At 55.9% G+C, this 13,735-nt stretch overlaps 1 protein-coding gene and 1 long non-coding RNA gene across 4 annotated transcripts in view; one reads left to right on the top strand and one right to left on the bottom strand.

Annotated features, from left to right (window-relative positions):
• TMEM150C (transmembrane protein 150C) overlaps positions 1-2,051 on the bottom strand; it is a 71,646-nt gene extending 69,595 nt beyond the window's left edge. Inside the window, exon 1 of one of the 3 annotated variants that reach the window (XM_045997012.1) lies at positions 2,032-2,051. The gene's annotated coding sequence lies outside the window, so the exon portion shown is untranslated. Of the gene's footprint in view, positions 1-1,333; positions 1,399-2,031 lie in introns of those variants that run through there. The other 2 variants (XM_045997009.1, XM_045997019.1) reach the window with 2 other exon arrangements.
• A 76-nt stretch (positions 2,052-2,127) lies between these two features.
• Positions 2,128-3,591, top strand: LOC123936582. Its single transcript, XR_006817370.1, has 2 exons — positions 2,128-2,397; positions 2,589-3,591. It is a non-coding gene; the product is annotated as an uncharacterized LOC123936582 (long non-coding RNA).
• The last annotated feature ends 10,144 nt before the right edge of the window (positions 3,592-13,735 follow it).

Raw genomic sequence — 13,735 nt, 5'->3', positions numbered from 1 at the left:
CGGCTGCGAAGAGACTGGAACCTCGACGGAAGCATCCGGGACGGCCCGTGCTGGCGGCGCTTTCCAGCTCCCACCGCGGAGTCCAGGGTGGGCGGCCCCGACCCAGGGCGGTCCCCGCGCGCCGCACTTCCTTCCCGTCTGTCCCCCACCAGCGCCCGAGCCCAACCCGGGGAGCGGAGCCGGAGCGCACAGACCCTAGAAGGCCCGAGCCGCGGCCGCACAGGAAAGTCCTGCGCGCGGGGAGGCCGCAGCCCCGAGGCGTCTGCGGGACGCGGAGGGAAGGATGCGGGGTTTCGCGCGCGACGGCGGAGCCCAAGCCCTCCGATCCGCGAGCGCCCACGCGTGAGCGCCACAAGCTCGTCTCAAAGCCGCAGAGGGTCCGCTCGCCGACGGCCCCGCGGGGTCCCCGGAGTCGCCGTCGCCTGCGGCCCGGACGGCGGGGACAGCCGCGCGCCCCGCACCCCGCCGCGTCGAGCCGAACCGCCCCAGCGGGAGCCCGCACCGCCGTCCGGCCCGGAACCGCCGCGCGCCGTGGGCACCGCGGACCGTCCGTGCGGCGTGGGGACCCCGCGGGGCGCCCGGGGCAGGACGCGCGGGCGGCAGCGACGAGCACCGAGCAGGGAGTCCGCGTCTCCCGCGCGAGCGACACTCCTCGGAGGCGGGGAAACCCGGGGCCCTCCGCTCCGGAGCGAATCGCTGCCACCGACGAGCGAGCGGCCCCGCCGGCGCCGAGAAGCCGAAGAGCCGCGTCCTGCCCGCGTGCGGCCGGAGAGACGCGGGGCGAGGCTGGTCCCCTCCCGGCCCCCCCGGTCCCCTCCCGGCCCCCCGTCGCCCGAGCCGGCCCGACTCGGCTAACGGTCAAGCGAGCCGCGGCGGCAGGAGCCCCGAGGCCGAACCTGCGGTCGCTCCCGACCGAGTCGCTCGGAAACAAAGGCCGGGGCCGCGGCGGGGGCGGCGCGTGGGGACACCTGTCACGGCGCGGGACGGGGCCGCGGCCGGCGGGCGGCGCAGGGCTCGGCGGACAGACTGCGGCGGCGGCGGGGACCGAGGCGCGGGGACAGGCGGGGCAGCTCCGGGCGCGGCCGGACACGCGCGTCTCCCCAGCGGGGGCTCGGCCGGGCGGACCCGCGCACGGGGCGCTGCGGGGCTGGGGCAGGGCGGAGCGGGGCCCCCGCGGCCGGGAGGACCCCCGCGCCCCAGCCCCGCGGCAGCGCCCGCCGCCCCCGGTCTCCGCCTCCGAGCTGGGCCCCCGCCCCCGCCCCGCGCCCCCGCCCCGCGCCCCCGCCCCGCGCCCGCTGCCCCGCGCCCGGCGGAGGAGGGGCGCCGCGCCTACCTGGTCGCAGCGGCGGGGCCGCGGTCGCCTGGCGGGGCCGTGACCTGCGCGGAGGCAGCGCGGCGGCGAGGCGGGCGCTTCCTTCAGGAAGGGGTGGGACCTGCGCGCCCGCCCGCCCCCGCCGCCGCGGCCCGCCCCCCGCGCCCCCGGGTCCCCGCCGCGAGGCCGCCCCCGAGAGCGAGCCCCGCCCCCCAGGCTCCGGCCGCCGCCGCCCCCACCCCCGGCCCCGGGTCTCACCCGGCGCTGCGCCGCGCGGCACCGCCGAGGCGCCGCGTTCCCGAGCCCGCGTGGACGCGCCCGCCGCCGCCCGGGGACAGGCAGGACGGAACGCGCGACCCTCCGCGACCCGCGGTGACCTTCCGGCTGCCGCCTCGGGTCCCCCCGCGGGTCTGCGCAGCGGCCGGGGCGGCCCCCCCCGCGGCAGGAGCGCTGGGCCGCGCCAGGATGCGGGGACACCGCAGTCCCGCGTCCTAGTCGCCCCCCGCGCCCGACCTCGGCCGACCGGGCGCCGCGCCGGGGACCTCGGGCCCGCGCCATTGCCCCCGCCCGCGGGCTCCGGTTCCTCGCGGCCCCGCAGGCCCCCCCCCCCCCCCAGGACGGCCGCCCACGCCCATCTGCTTCGGTCCGTGGCGGCTCAGGGCACCGGGTTCGACCCCCGGCCCGACCCCCGGCGCCCCCTCCCCCGCAGCCCTGCTCACCCGGCGCGCGCCGAGGAGCTGCTGCGTCCTCCGAGCAGTGCGGTGCGGCCCACGCGCCCGCGACGAGACTAGGCCGGCGGGACTCGCCTGAGGGTGTGCGCTGGGTCAGCCGTGCGGTCCGTCATCACACTCTCCGCGGGGGCCGTGAGTGCCTCCAGGTCCCAGCCGTGGACGACCCAGCCCGGAGTGAGGGCCGCCGCCTCCATGCGCCTCGGGCCCTGCGCTTCTCTCTGCGGTGCCCGGAGGAACCCGCGAGCCAGACCTGCGGTCTCGCAGCCCGTTCTCCCAGAAGTTCCGGATCCATCCAAACAGCCCATGACCCCTCCGACACTGCACACCGGAACCGCCCGCCTGGGCTTTAGAAGAGTAAAAAAAAGACAAGTGCCTGGTCCCACCTCAGACCCCAGAGTCAGGCCCCGGGAGGAGGAGGGCTGGCAGGGGAAGGTGCTTTCACAAAGAGCCCAGATGATTTGACCTGCCGATGACTAAGTCACTGCCTTTCTTGGAAGAAGGGTCCCTGATTTATAGAGTGTCCTTCCTTCTCCTTTTCTCCACAGGAGGACTGAGAACCCTGCACTCTGTTTAATTTATGAGATGTCATTGTCGCTTAGAGTCAGGCCCACTCTTGCTTAAGAAACCAACTTGGATGTGCCGGGATGGCAGGCTCAGCGCCACTTGCCAGCAACACCAAATCACGGCGCCTTCCTCTCCAAGTTGCCCATCCAGATAAGCCCCACGTGTGAACTAAACCATTCCTGACCAGTGGTACTGACAACTGAAATATTATGTGGAAATACTGGCCACGAAGGAGCTCTGGTTGCTGTGAACAGGTCTGTTACCGTCATGAGCATTCTAGTGAAACTTCTAGAGAACGGATGACCAGCAGAACGTAACTTTATCTATGCTTTTATCTCCTTTTATTGCTCTTGGAATTGCACCCATTAAAATGTTCACTCAATATGACCTGCGCTATTTTAAATCATGTATGGGTGTAAGATCGAAATACTTTCCTAGAACCGGTTGTCTTTTTAAAAAATGTACACAAAGATTCATCCTGGGTTCTTAAATGATTTGTTGACAGCGTTCCAAAACACTTTGGGCTTTGAGGAAAGGGCTAAGTACAGAACGAATAGGGTTTAAGGCCTGCCAGTAGACGCCAGCCACAGCCACGATGGGACAGGATGGAGATCATGATGCGGAGACATAATCATCCCCAGGACCACGATAAGGCACCGTGATTCTGACACCGCGCTACTGACCGGCGTTCAGTGAACAGCACAGGTGTCCACCTGTTCTGAGCAGGGGCCATGGCTCTTCTGATATGAGACCTGGTTATCTACAGAAACCACAACAAAACATGCAGAATTCTAAGAAATTCTGTATTTTGCTCATTTCCTCTTAGGCAGCCAATTTGTGGTTGTTTATGATGCAAATCACGTCCCTTGTTCAGCTGGAAAAGCAGGGAAGCACGACTTATAAATAACACTGCCGGGGTTCTGGGATCCTTGCTGCCGCTGGAGTCGCAGTATATCTTGTTGTTAAAACTCTCTGTACCACGAAGTTAGCGCCAGCCACCAGTAATTCAAGTAGTGTCCGATAAACAACAGAACTATGCAAGTTTGTGGAAACGGCGTTTGGTCTTTTCCAACATCGACGGACTAAGGAATCTTTGTAGGGACCATTGGAAAGAGAGAATACATTTGGGAGCTATAGGGACGCCTGGGTGGCTCAGTGGGTTAAGCTGCTGCCTTTGGCTCAGGTCATGATCTCAGAGTCCTGGGATCGAATCCCACATCGGGCTCTCTGCTCAGCAGGGAACCTGCTTCTCTCTCCACCTCTGCCTGCCACTCTGCCTGCTTGTGTGCTCGCTTGCGCGCGCTCTCCCTCTCTCTGACAAACAGATGCTCCACACACGGGTCGTCAGCCCCTCTCACCTTCCAAGCAAGGCCAGGGTGGTGATTTGGGACTTTCACGGGGGTGTTCCCTTAACGTCTCACTTACCTGGGAGATGTCCGAAGGTTGAGGTGGGGGTTGGTGAGGCCGCTTGGGTCAGAGAAGGGTCTCTATAGAGGGACTGAAGGTGTCTAAGAGGTCCCTCCTAGGCACCCCCCTACCCCGGGACAGGTCAGAGGGGGCTTTCCTCTCACCTTAGGTCCGGCGACAGGTACTCCAGGCAGAGCTCTCGGAGAGCCGGGGATGTGTCCCCTGCAGTTTGGGGAATGCCGTGGGCTGGTGTCTACCTCATGCTTGAGAAATCGAAAAGGCCAGAGTTGGCAAAAATGCCTGAACACGGGGTAGAGACGGCGGTGGGGCAAGTAATTTGCTCCCACGGGGAACAAGTCTGGAGAGGGTGAGACAGCGTGGGCTTCACTTTGATCCTCCCAAGAGGCCTGCCTGGAAAGGCACCGCCTCCGGAGGTCCGTCTGCAGGCGTCGGGGGCCCAGGAGAGACCAGGCGGCCGCCAGCCAGAGGCAGAAAGAACTTGCTCATGCGCGGGAGGAGGGGGGCTTCCTTTCGCCGGCTGGAGCCCCCCAAGGTCTTCCTTTCTGTGTCCGCAGCTGGCGCTTCCCGCGTCAAGCCTGGTAACCGGGCGGCCCGCGGCCTGGGGAGCGGGAAGGAGGGGGAAGCCCAGGCTGGGAGAGACAGGAGCCGCCGTCGCTCCCCGTCGCCTCCGGACTGCGGAGTTTTTACTGTGCCGAGTTTGGTCCCCGCGGATCTAGGCCTGTATTTTCGACTGAAAGTAACCAGAGGCCCTGTTATTTGAGATCGACCCCAGGAGGCATGAGGCCACATGGCAGCTCCCCTCAGGGGCGGTCGAACAAGTAGCCCCGCAGAGCGCCCACAGGCGCGACGGGGACAGGACGGCTGTTCTCCGGTGTCCCCACGGGTCCCACCGCGTCCACACGGCCACCACGCGTTCAGATGCGCTTTCCGCCCCCCCCCCCCCCCCCCCCGCCTCGTGCCTCGAAGCCTCTGAGGGTGTCCCATGCTGGCCTCTTCCTCGAATTAGCAATAAGGGGCGCCCATCAGGAGAGCCTTTCTGGGGAAATCGCTTGTGCCGAAGCTCCCCGACCGGGCAGGGAGAAGAAGGTCTTGGAGTAAAACGTCTCAGCGGATCTAAGTGTTGGTTTAACGTCTCCTAAGGGGCAGGCGGCCCTACTTGCCTCATCTCCAAATGGCTGGGATTAGGCCAAAGGTATCTCTCAGCCAGAAACAGCTACGTTTGAAAGGCTGCAGCCACACACAGCACGTGCTAGATTGAGGACAAGGTCATTTTCAGAATCGGCCTGCCCGGGGGAGCAGCTTGCAGGGCTGCGCAGGGGTAAGGGACAAGGACTTCCTCCGTGTCAATGGACACACACAGCAGTGCCTTCCCGTGGGGGTGGACGCGTGGCTGAGGTTGGTGCCGTCGCCTTGGTAACGGTTCCGTGCTCTGTACTTGGCAACTGGGTTGTGGGAACCCCCAAGCCCTCGTCCACACTCTCTGGAGCACTCCGTGTTGTCGTCTCATTCCCTCCTGCTGCGGGAGAGCACGGGTACAAGAGGCCCGTGACTGGTGCGCGAGGGAAAACTTGAGTAAACTCCAGATTCTGCATTTGAAATTCACTGTGATCCCATTTCCCTATTTGAACTAAGAGACTGTTGTTGGCCGCAAGGGCGTAAGCCAGAAAGTGTGACCGGCTTTGATTTCATCAACCCCTCTCTTCCAGACCTTCGGCCAACACGCATTGTTTGTGGAAGCCGTCCATTATGTATCCGATAAAAAAATACTTCCTACATCAGAGAGCTAAAGATTAATCATTTTATAGCATGATATTCTTCTATTACAAAAGACTGCCTTTGAGGAATTTAGATCATTCTATTTTTTTTTAAGATTTATTTATTCATGTAGAGAGATCGCGAGAGCAAGTGCAAGCAGGGAGGGGTGAAGGGAGAAGGACAGAATCTCAAGCAGACCCCCACCGAGCACGGAGCCTGACCTGGGGCTCGAACCCACAACCATGAGATCATGACCTGAGTCCAAATCAAGAGTCAGATGCCCAACTGACTGAGCCACCCGGCGCCCCACGACGTAGACCCGGCGCCCCACGACGTAGACCACTCTCACTCAGTCTTCTGAAACTCCAGCCAGAGGTGTTGCTTCCAGCCCTGTGGTTTCGTTGTCCCTCTCTGCTGCCTGCCCCTCAGCTGCCCCGGCCTCTACCCTAGACCTTGCCAGGACCAGCAACCAGAGTGAACACGAAGAGAGTTGGGGCCCTCGGGGCTCTGGCCTCAGTGTACACTCTGCGCTGGTTGTTAACGATTTCAATGATCACCCCCGATGGGGGCTCAATTTCTCTTCACCAAACCAAACCAACCAACCAAACAAAAACCCCCATCTTTTTATTTTTTCTAATTCTCTCCGCTTTCCCCACTCTTAGAATAGGAAAGTCCTCAATCTACTTCCAAGCTTAACTCGGTATACCAGTTGTTATTCTCATTTCTGTCGTCTTCCAAGACTCTCTCTTGAGGCTAAACCTTCCCTCTCAAATGCCTATAAACACGAGCGGATTTCCTCCTAAAGACGCCTTCCACAGAAACTGCTTTCTCAGCCAAATTCCTATTTCGTTACTTCCCTCCCCCTCGATAAGAAGTTTCAAAAGCTAGGAAGTTTCTCGCTACTTCCTCTCAGTCTGGTCTTTGATGAACTCTCAGCCCCCCAAAACCTGGATTCCACACCCACTCTGTGGAAAATGCTCCCCTACGGATGCACAAGGAATGGGCTTTCAGCGCCGCTGACGGCTATGTGGCCTCCTGCTTCACTACCCTGTCCTCTTTGAAACTGGCTCGTCCTTCCCTTCCTGGCACATTGTCACAATCCCCTGGATTTCCTTCATCCTCTCTGGCTACTTCCTCACGTATTCCTTCACAGGAAAGCCGGTTTGGGAATGTGGTCTTCCATTTCCTGCCCTCAGTCTTCTCTCTTCTAACACTGTGGTCTCTCTCTCCGTATAAAGTCATCTCTTTCCAGATGGCTCCCCAAAGCACTCATCTGTCATGGGTCTCTGACGAGCCAGCCAACGCCTCCAACTCAAAGGCAAGTTTTAGGACCATCCCCTTATTTGTAGAGCAGCCTGGACTCTTGTAGTAGCAACAACTCCTTTTCTCCTCCAGTGATCTCATCTTCACCGGGTAACTAGGTCCTATTTCTTGCTCTACTTATACAAAGTCTTAGGAATCTATCTCCTTTTCGTCTGCATCGCTTTGGGGCCAGCCCTCATCACCTCCAGCAAGCACGACTGCCTTATTTCCTCTTTCCGCCTCCACTCTCTCCCCTGTTCCAATTTTCCTTGCTGTCCCCCAAAATCTTTTAAAATAATTGTTAAATTTTTATTTATTTTTTTAAAAGATTTTATTTATCCATTTGAGAGAGAGAGAGAGAGAGCATGAGAGGGGAGAAGCTCAGGGGGAGAAGCAGACTCCCCACAGAGCTGGGAGCCCGACACGGGACTCGATCCAGGGATCATGACCTGAGCCGAAGGCAGTCGCTTAACCAACTGAGCCACCCAGGCGCCCTAAAATAATTTTTATTTTCTTCCTTTATTTCACTTTCTTTGGATACGTGGTCCTATATGCCTAATTAAAAAGTGAAAAAAATCCACTTTTGTATAAAGTAAAAGTTAATAGTCTCCCATTGTCTTTACCCCCTTCCTTCCTAGTTCCCAATGTTAACAGCCCGGAAATTTCTTTGGAAATTTTTTCATGCTCATACAAACATATATCCACATTTTTTTTTTTTTTTTTAGTATATGTGCTGCCGAAGCGAGCACTATATCCACATTTTTAACAGAAAAATGGAGTCATAGTATATATTACTTCAGAACATTATTGGTTGCGTTCTCAGCTTTCCAAATGCCCCTTTCCTGCTGGGCGGTAGCCATGTGGTTTGGGTGGACTGACCCACTCTTGGCCATGGGGTGGCCTCCATCGGCCTAAGCCAATCCGTTTAATGATATTTCTCTGGCTCTGGCTCAAGAGTTTGTTCTTGCGCCTGGTGGGTGGCTCGGTCAGTCGTTAAGCATCTGCCTTGGCCTCAGGTCGTGATCCCAGGATCTTGGGATGGAGCCCCACATCGGCTCCCTGCTCCGTGGGAACCTGCTTCTCCTGCCCCGTCTGCTGCTCCCCCTGCTTGTGCTCCTGCCCTCTCTCTGTCAGATAAATAAATAAAATCTTAAAAAAAAAAAAAGAATTAGTTCTTGGTTGGGGGCGGTGAGACCTAAATTGGTCTAATCAGAATGAAACTTGGGATTTCTCATTAAAGGCTGAGAGAAATGACACAGCCCCCGTGGTGACAATCTTGCCCCCAGGAGACATGCCAGTCTGAGGCTGATGCCAACACACCCACCAAATTTCCTTTCTTAAGTTCATTGGAATCAGGTTTTCTGATACCTGCAGTGGAAATCCCCCTAATTGATACGCATGTGGGCTTTTCAAGAAATTTCCTTCTAAAAACTAGTATTAAAATGATCTTTCATTGTCCCCAAACCCTTCCATTTCTCCACTGGATAGGAAACTGGATTACAGTCATTTAGCACATGGCCTTTGGGGCTTGCTGTGGTCTTATCCTATCCCCCTCCCCAGCCTTATCTGCCATTACATTTTCCCTTCCCCCAACCCACCACCTAAGTCCCCCTCACGTGCCTCTCCCCTCCCCCAGGCCTCTACCGGCATTCTCGCATGTTGGGCCTTCTAGTAAAGCTGGCAACAGGTTTTGGCATACAAGTCCCCAGACGTGGAGCGAATGCCTGCTCCTATGGGAATGGCCCGTGCAGAGCGCCGGGGACACGAGCATGAGTGAGAGACAAATGCTGCCTTACAGGACCCACGGTGTGATGGGGCATCCCTATGTGACGTGATGACTGTTCACATAGTTCGCTGTCCGAGGCCTTGTGATCGGTAATGATGAGTCAGGATTTGTTAAAGAAAATGGGATTTAAGTCCACATTAACACAAACATGGATTTGAGATCCTTACAGTCACACACATGCAGAGATAATCCAGGGCGTTTGAAGGAACAAAACTACTGCGCAGAAAAGTAGACATACGACATGAGTAAGAACTTTTAACACAGCCCAGTCATTCACGGCTCTTTCCTTGTGATGTCTTTGGTTTTGGTATCATGGTAATACTAGCCTCAAAAAAGATGAGTTGAGCGAAGTTATTATTTTTTAAAATAACCGATCTTCCCCCCTTAATAAGCTGGGACTGCCCCATTGCTAACAAAACCCTATCTTTTTAAAAAATGACTTTAAAAAATATTTATTTATAACAGAGGGACAGAGAGAGAGAGAGCACACAAGCAGGGGGAGAGGGAGAGAGAGAAGCAGGTTTCCCGCCAATGCGGGGCTAATCCCAGGGCCCTGGGATCATGACCTGAGCCAAAGGCAGACACTTAATGCCTGAACCACCCAGGCGCCCCAGCAAAGCTCCGTCTTATCTCCAGCTGTTCATTGGCTTCTCCCACATCTCGTCCTGACCTTTTCTCCCTTAAAGTCTGCCTCTGCCTGCATTTGAACCGCAGTGATCTGTGGAAGAAGGTGAGCAGGGCCTGTTCGCACAGGGTCAGGTCCACCCTGGAACGCCAGACCCTCCGGGGGCCTGTCTCCAAGGACAAAGTTAATAACGAATCTCAGACTGTTTCTTTCTGAACAGGTCCCTGAGAACCGGGCCCTGCAGTCGCAATCACAGCCCCCACGGCGGGAGTCTGTCCAGGCCTACGTGTGGCTCAGCACCGCAGGGACACACCTAATTACCTTCCTCACCTTTCGCTCCTTCAGAGCCACTAATCGAAAGCGAGGCCTGCAACACAACCGTCCTGCAGTCTCGGCCCCTGGCCTCTGCAGACCCTGTCTCTCCAGATGCCAGCGCCCCCGCTCCCCTTGGGCAGAGCTTTCAAACCCGCAGAACTCTGAGCCTCCAAGAGGCAGGCTGGCCAGATCCTCAACACCCCCCCCCCCCGCCCCCTGCCCCCCGCCCCCCAGGGGAGCTGGCTGGACCTCTCCTCGACTTGTTAACAGTTTCTGTCACTCTGATACAGTGTTTGAAAATAACAGAACTCTCCTTGTTTTAAGGCATTTTCAAGGTTGCCCTGGCTCAGTCTGCTCTTCCCCTCATGGGGAGTTAGCGAGACCAAGTTTAAGTTCAGGATTCACAACCACAACTTTGCAAGAGGCCATCTCATACTATAAATGGCATGACGGGCCCCCAGGTGCTGGGTGAGAAGGAGGCCCCTGGGGGAGTCAGGTCAGTTCCATTAAACTCCACCCAGCGCCCTCCTGTCGGGGAACATGCAAACGAGGAACGGTGCCAGTCGGTCCTTGTGCCACCAGCAGCTCGCGTCCCCTTGGGCTAGCCGGATTCTCTGCGTCTCGGCTGTAAGTTAAATTCCTGGTCGTGAGCTGATCTGGCTCTCGCGGGCTGTGGTTTTAGAGGCTCGGTCACACATGCTGTATGGAGCTGAGGCAAGGCACTGTGGGAGCCCCTGTCCTTACCCATTAATAGACTTACACAGATGAAGCCTGGTGAAAAAGTCACATCACGAGCAGTCTTGGTTGATTAATTAGAGCTTCTGACAGAAAAGGAAGCGTCACAGGTCGCCAAACAGCCATCACCTGTGCTTGTTGGCTCAAAGGTGGCTTTGATTTGGGCCTTGGTTTAGCTGCAAGGGGTTGGGCCGCTCTGGCCTTCCTCCCAACCACTGCCGTCCCATAGCTGGGATGTTTGGGAAGACTCCCGCCCCCTCCCGTTTCTCAAAGTTTGCAGACTAGAACAATGGAACCAATTTCTTATTCTATAAGGGCAACTCTACCTACCTTTCTTTTGTACATATATGCACGCGTCCGCTTGACGCTCGAAGGACAATAGTAACGCAACCTCCCCCCTTATCCTACAGAATTCTTCCTCGTTTGCCCCATCTAAGACACTTGCTCCTTCTGTGCTCGATGTCATCCCCTTGTTTCTTTCCTTCACACTTTTCACAGTCTGTAATGATCTTGTTTACTTATTTGTCAACTTGTTTACTGTCGGTTTCTCCCATCCGAATCTCCGCTCGGCAAGATCACGAAGCAGGGTGTGCGTTCCTAGTTTTATCCAAGTGTGTAGCTCACTGCCAGCACATAGCAATTACTCAATGAATACTTGTGCAATACGAGACATGCCAAATAACACATTTTCATGCAACCCCCCCCCCCCCCACACCCACGAGAAGATGAGTCGTCAGTGCTTACCAGATGCTGGGCATCGTTCTAGGAGCTTCCCGTGGTCAGCTCATTTAGTTCTCCAGGACGGTGGGAAGTGGAGTCTCATTACCCGTCGTTCACAGGGAAGTAAACCGAGGCACGAAGTGGGCGGTGTACTCACCTGAGGGCACACAGCCAGCCGGGAAGGTCTTCCAGACTCTCTCAGCCGCTGCGCTGCAGAAACTCCGAGCAGGGGCGCCTGGGGGGCTCAGCTGGTTACGTTCAGGTCATGATCCCGGAGTCCCGGACCCAGGCCCGCCGAAGGTCGCCTGTTGGCAGGGAGCCTGCTTCCCCCCACCCTCCCTCTCCTGCTCTCGCTCTCTCGCCCTCAAATAAATAAATAAATAAATGCCACCCTAAAAACAAAAACAGAACTCTGAACACATAATAACGTACTTAGCACATTTTGAGGCTCACATTGTGAGGTCCCCCGCGGTCCCCCGCAGCCTCCCCCGCTTGGGTCTTGCCCACAGACCCGCTGTGGCTCAGAACCGCCGCACGGCCCACCCGGGCCCTGGGCCAGCCTCGACGGACCCGCGCTCAACGGCTCTTAACCTCATGCCTGATTTGCATATCGGGGGCACGTGCCCTGCTTCTGGCCAATGAGAAACCAGAAGCCCGTTGAGAGCCCGCCTCTGGGGAGGAGCCGGGCGGGCGTTAAGAACTCGTGCTCCTGTGGTTTTCTTCTCGCGGTGCAGGTGCAGTGGCGCGGGCTGCCCGGGGACCACGCAGGGACGGGTGTGAGCACCGAACACCGACAGGCCGGGATGGTAAACTAAACCACAGTCAGAACGCGAGTCTGATGTCACTGTGGAGCTGCTGGACCAAGCGGGGAGTCGCCTTCTTTCAGACTTCCTACTGTAAGACGTAATTAAATATCTGTATGCAACTGTTTTTGTGGGTTTTTTTTTTAAACAATTTTACTGAGGTATAATTACTTAGGCACCATAAAATGCGCCCGTGTTAAGCATACACTTCTAGTAAATTTACGGAGTTCTGCAGTCGCCACTACCGTCCAGTCTGAGGACATTTCCATCACCCCATGAAGATTCCTTGTGCTGCTTGGCAGTCCATCTCCGTTCTTACGACTCTAGGTAAACACTAATTTGCTTTCTGTCTCTATAGGTTTGTCTCTTCTGGACATTTCATAAACAACTTTTTTTTTTTAGCTAAAAGTACTCCTTTTTAAAAAAAATTTTATTTGTTTATTTGCCAGAGTACAAGCAGGGGAAGCTACACAAAGCAGGCTCGCACTGAGCAGAGAGCCCAACCTGGGGCTGGATCCCAGGACCCTGAGATCATGACCTGACCATGACCTGACCCAAAGGCAGACACATAGCTGACTGAGCCACTCAGGTGCCCCGCTAGAAGTATTCCTAATTACTATTCATAACGTATGGCTATGCAGCTGTAATGGAACCCACACTCAAGTGACAGCAACATGAAGGACACAGGATGGCCAACAATACAGTTTCCGGGAAAGAGCCCTCAAGACCAGGAGACCACATTCTGGAGCCAGCTCTTTTCCTAACCAACTGTGTGCCTCTGACAAGCTTTTAAATTTCGTGAGCTGATTTTTCTCAGTCATGAAATGGGAAAATCCAAGTGAATGACTTTTAAGTGCCCTTCTAGATCTCAGATTCTAATGTATTTTCTTTTTTTAAAAAAGGTTTTATTTATTTATTTGAGAGAAAAAGAGAGAGCACAAGTAGCGTGGGGCCAGAGGGAGAAGCAGGCTCCAGGATCGCGACCTGAGTCAAAAGCAGATGCTTAACCAACTGAGCCACCCAGGCTCCCCTCTAAAGTATTTTCTTAAGAAATAAAGAGAGTATTTGAGTTCTTTCAGAAAAAAAATTACCCGTTTCATTCAACAAAAACTGATTAAGACAATCCCATCCCTCTATACATCTAAACAATCATGTTAAAGTACATAATTCTATTAAACAGGAGAACTGAGGATATTATGAAACATCTATCAAAAAAAGGGATCTGTATTGGGCAGGAAGGTCATAAGCCAAAGGAAATGAACGAGTTGTTGGGAAAGGGTCATATTTGCTTGGATCTCTTACCAGAAACAAAGGTGAAGGATGCTTAGAACGTCTTCTATGTATGGCACATATGAATGCCTAGACATGAATATTTCTTTTGTGAAAGAGATGCTATGAATCAGAGGTTATTATCTCACGATTGCAAAGAAATAGGATCATATTTATCCTAAAAGCATATATGTTATTGTCAGGGTTTTTTGTTTTTTGTTTTCTTTTTTAAGATTTTATTCATCTATTTGACAGACAGAGATCACAAGTAGGCAGAGAGGCAGGCAGGGAGAGAGAGAAGAGGGAGCAGACTCCCTGTGGAGCAGAGAGTCCGATGCAGAGCTCAATCCCAGGACCCTGGAATCATGACCTGAGCTGAAGGCAGAGGCC

Source organism: Meles meles, chromosome 2 (assembly GCF_922984935.1).
Source record: "Meles meles chromosome 2, mMelMel3.1 paternal haplotype, whole genome shotgun sequence".
Classification (NCBI taxonomy): domain Eukaryota; kingdom Metazoa; phylum Chordata; class Mammalia; order Carnivora; family Mustelidae; genus Meles; species Meles meles.
Note: the sequence above shows the minus strand (reverse complement) of the source record. Positions and strands in the feature narration are given on the sequence as shown.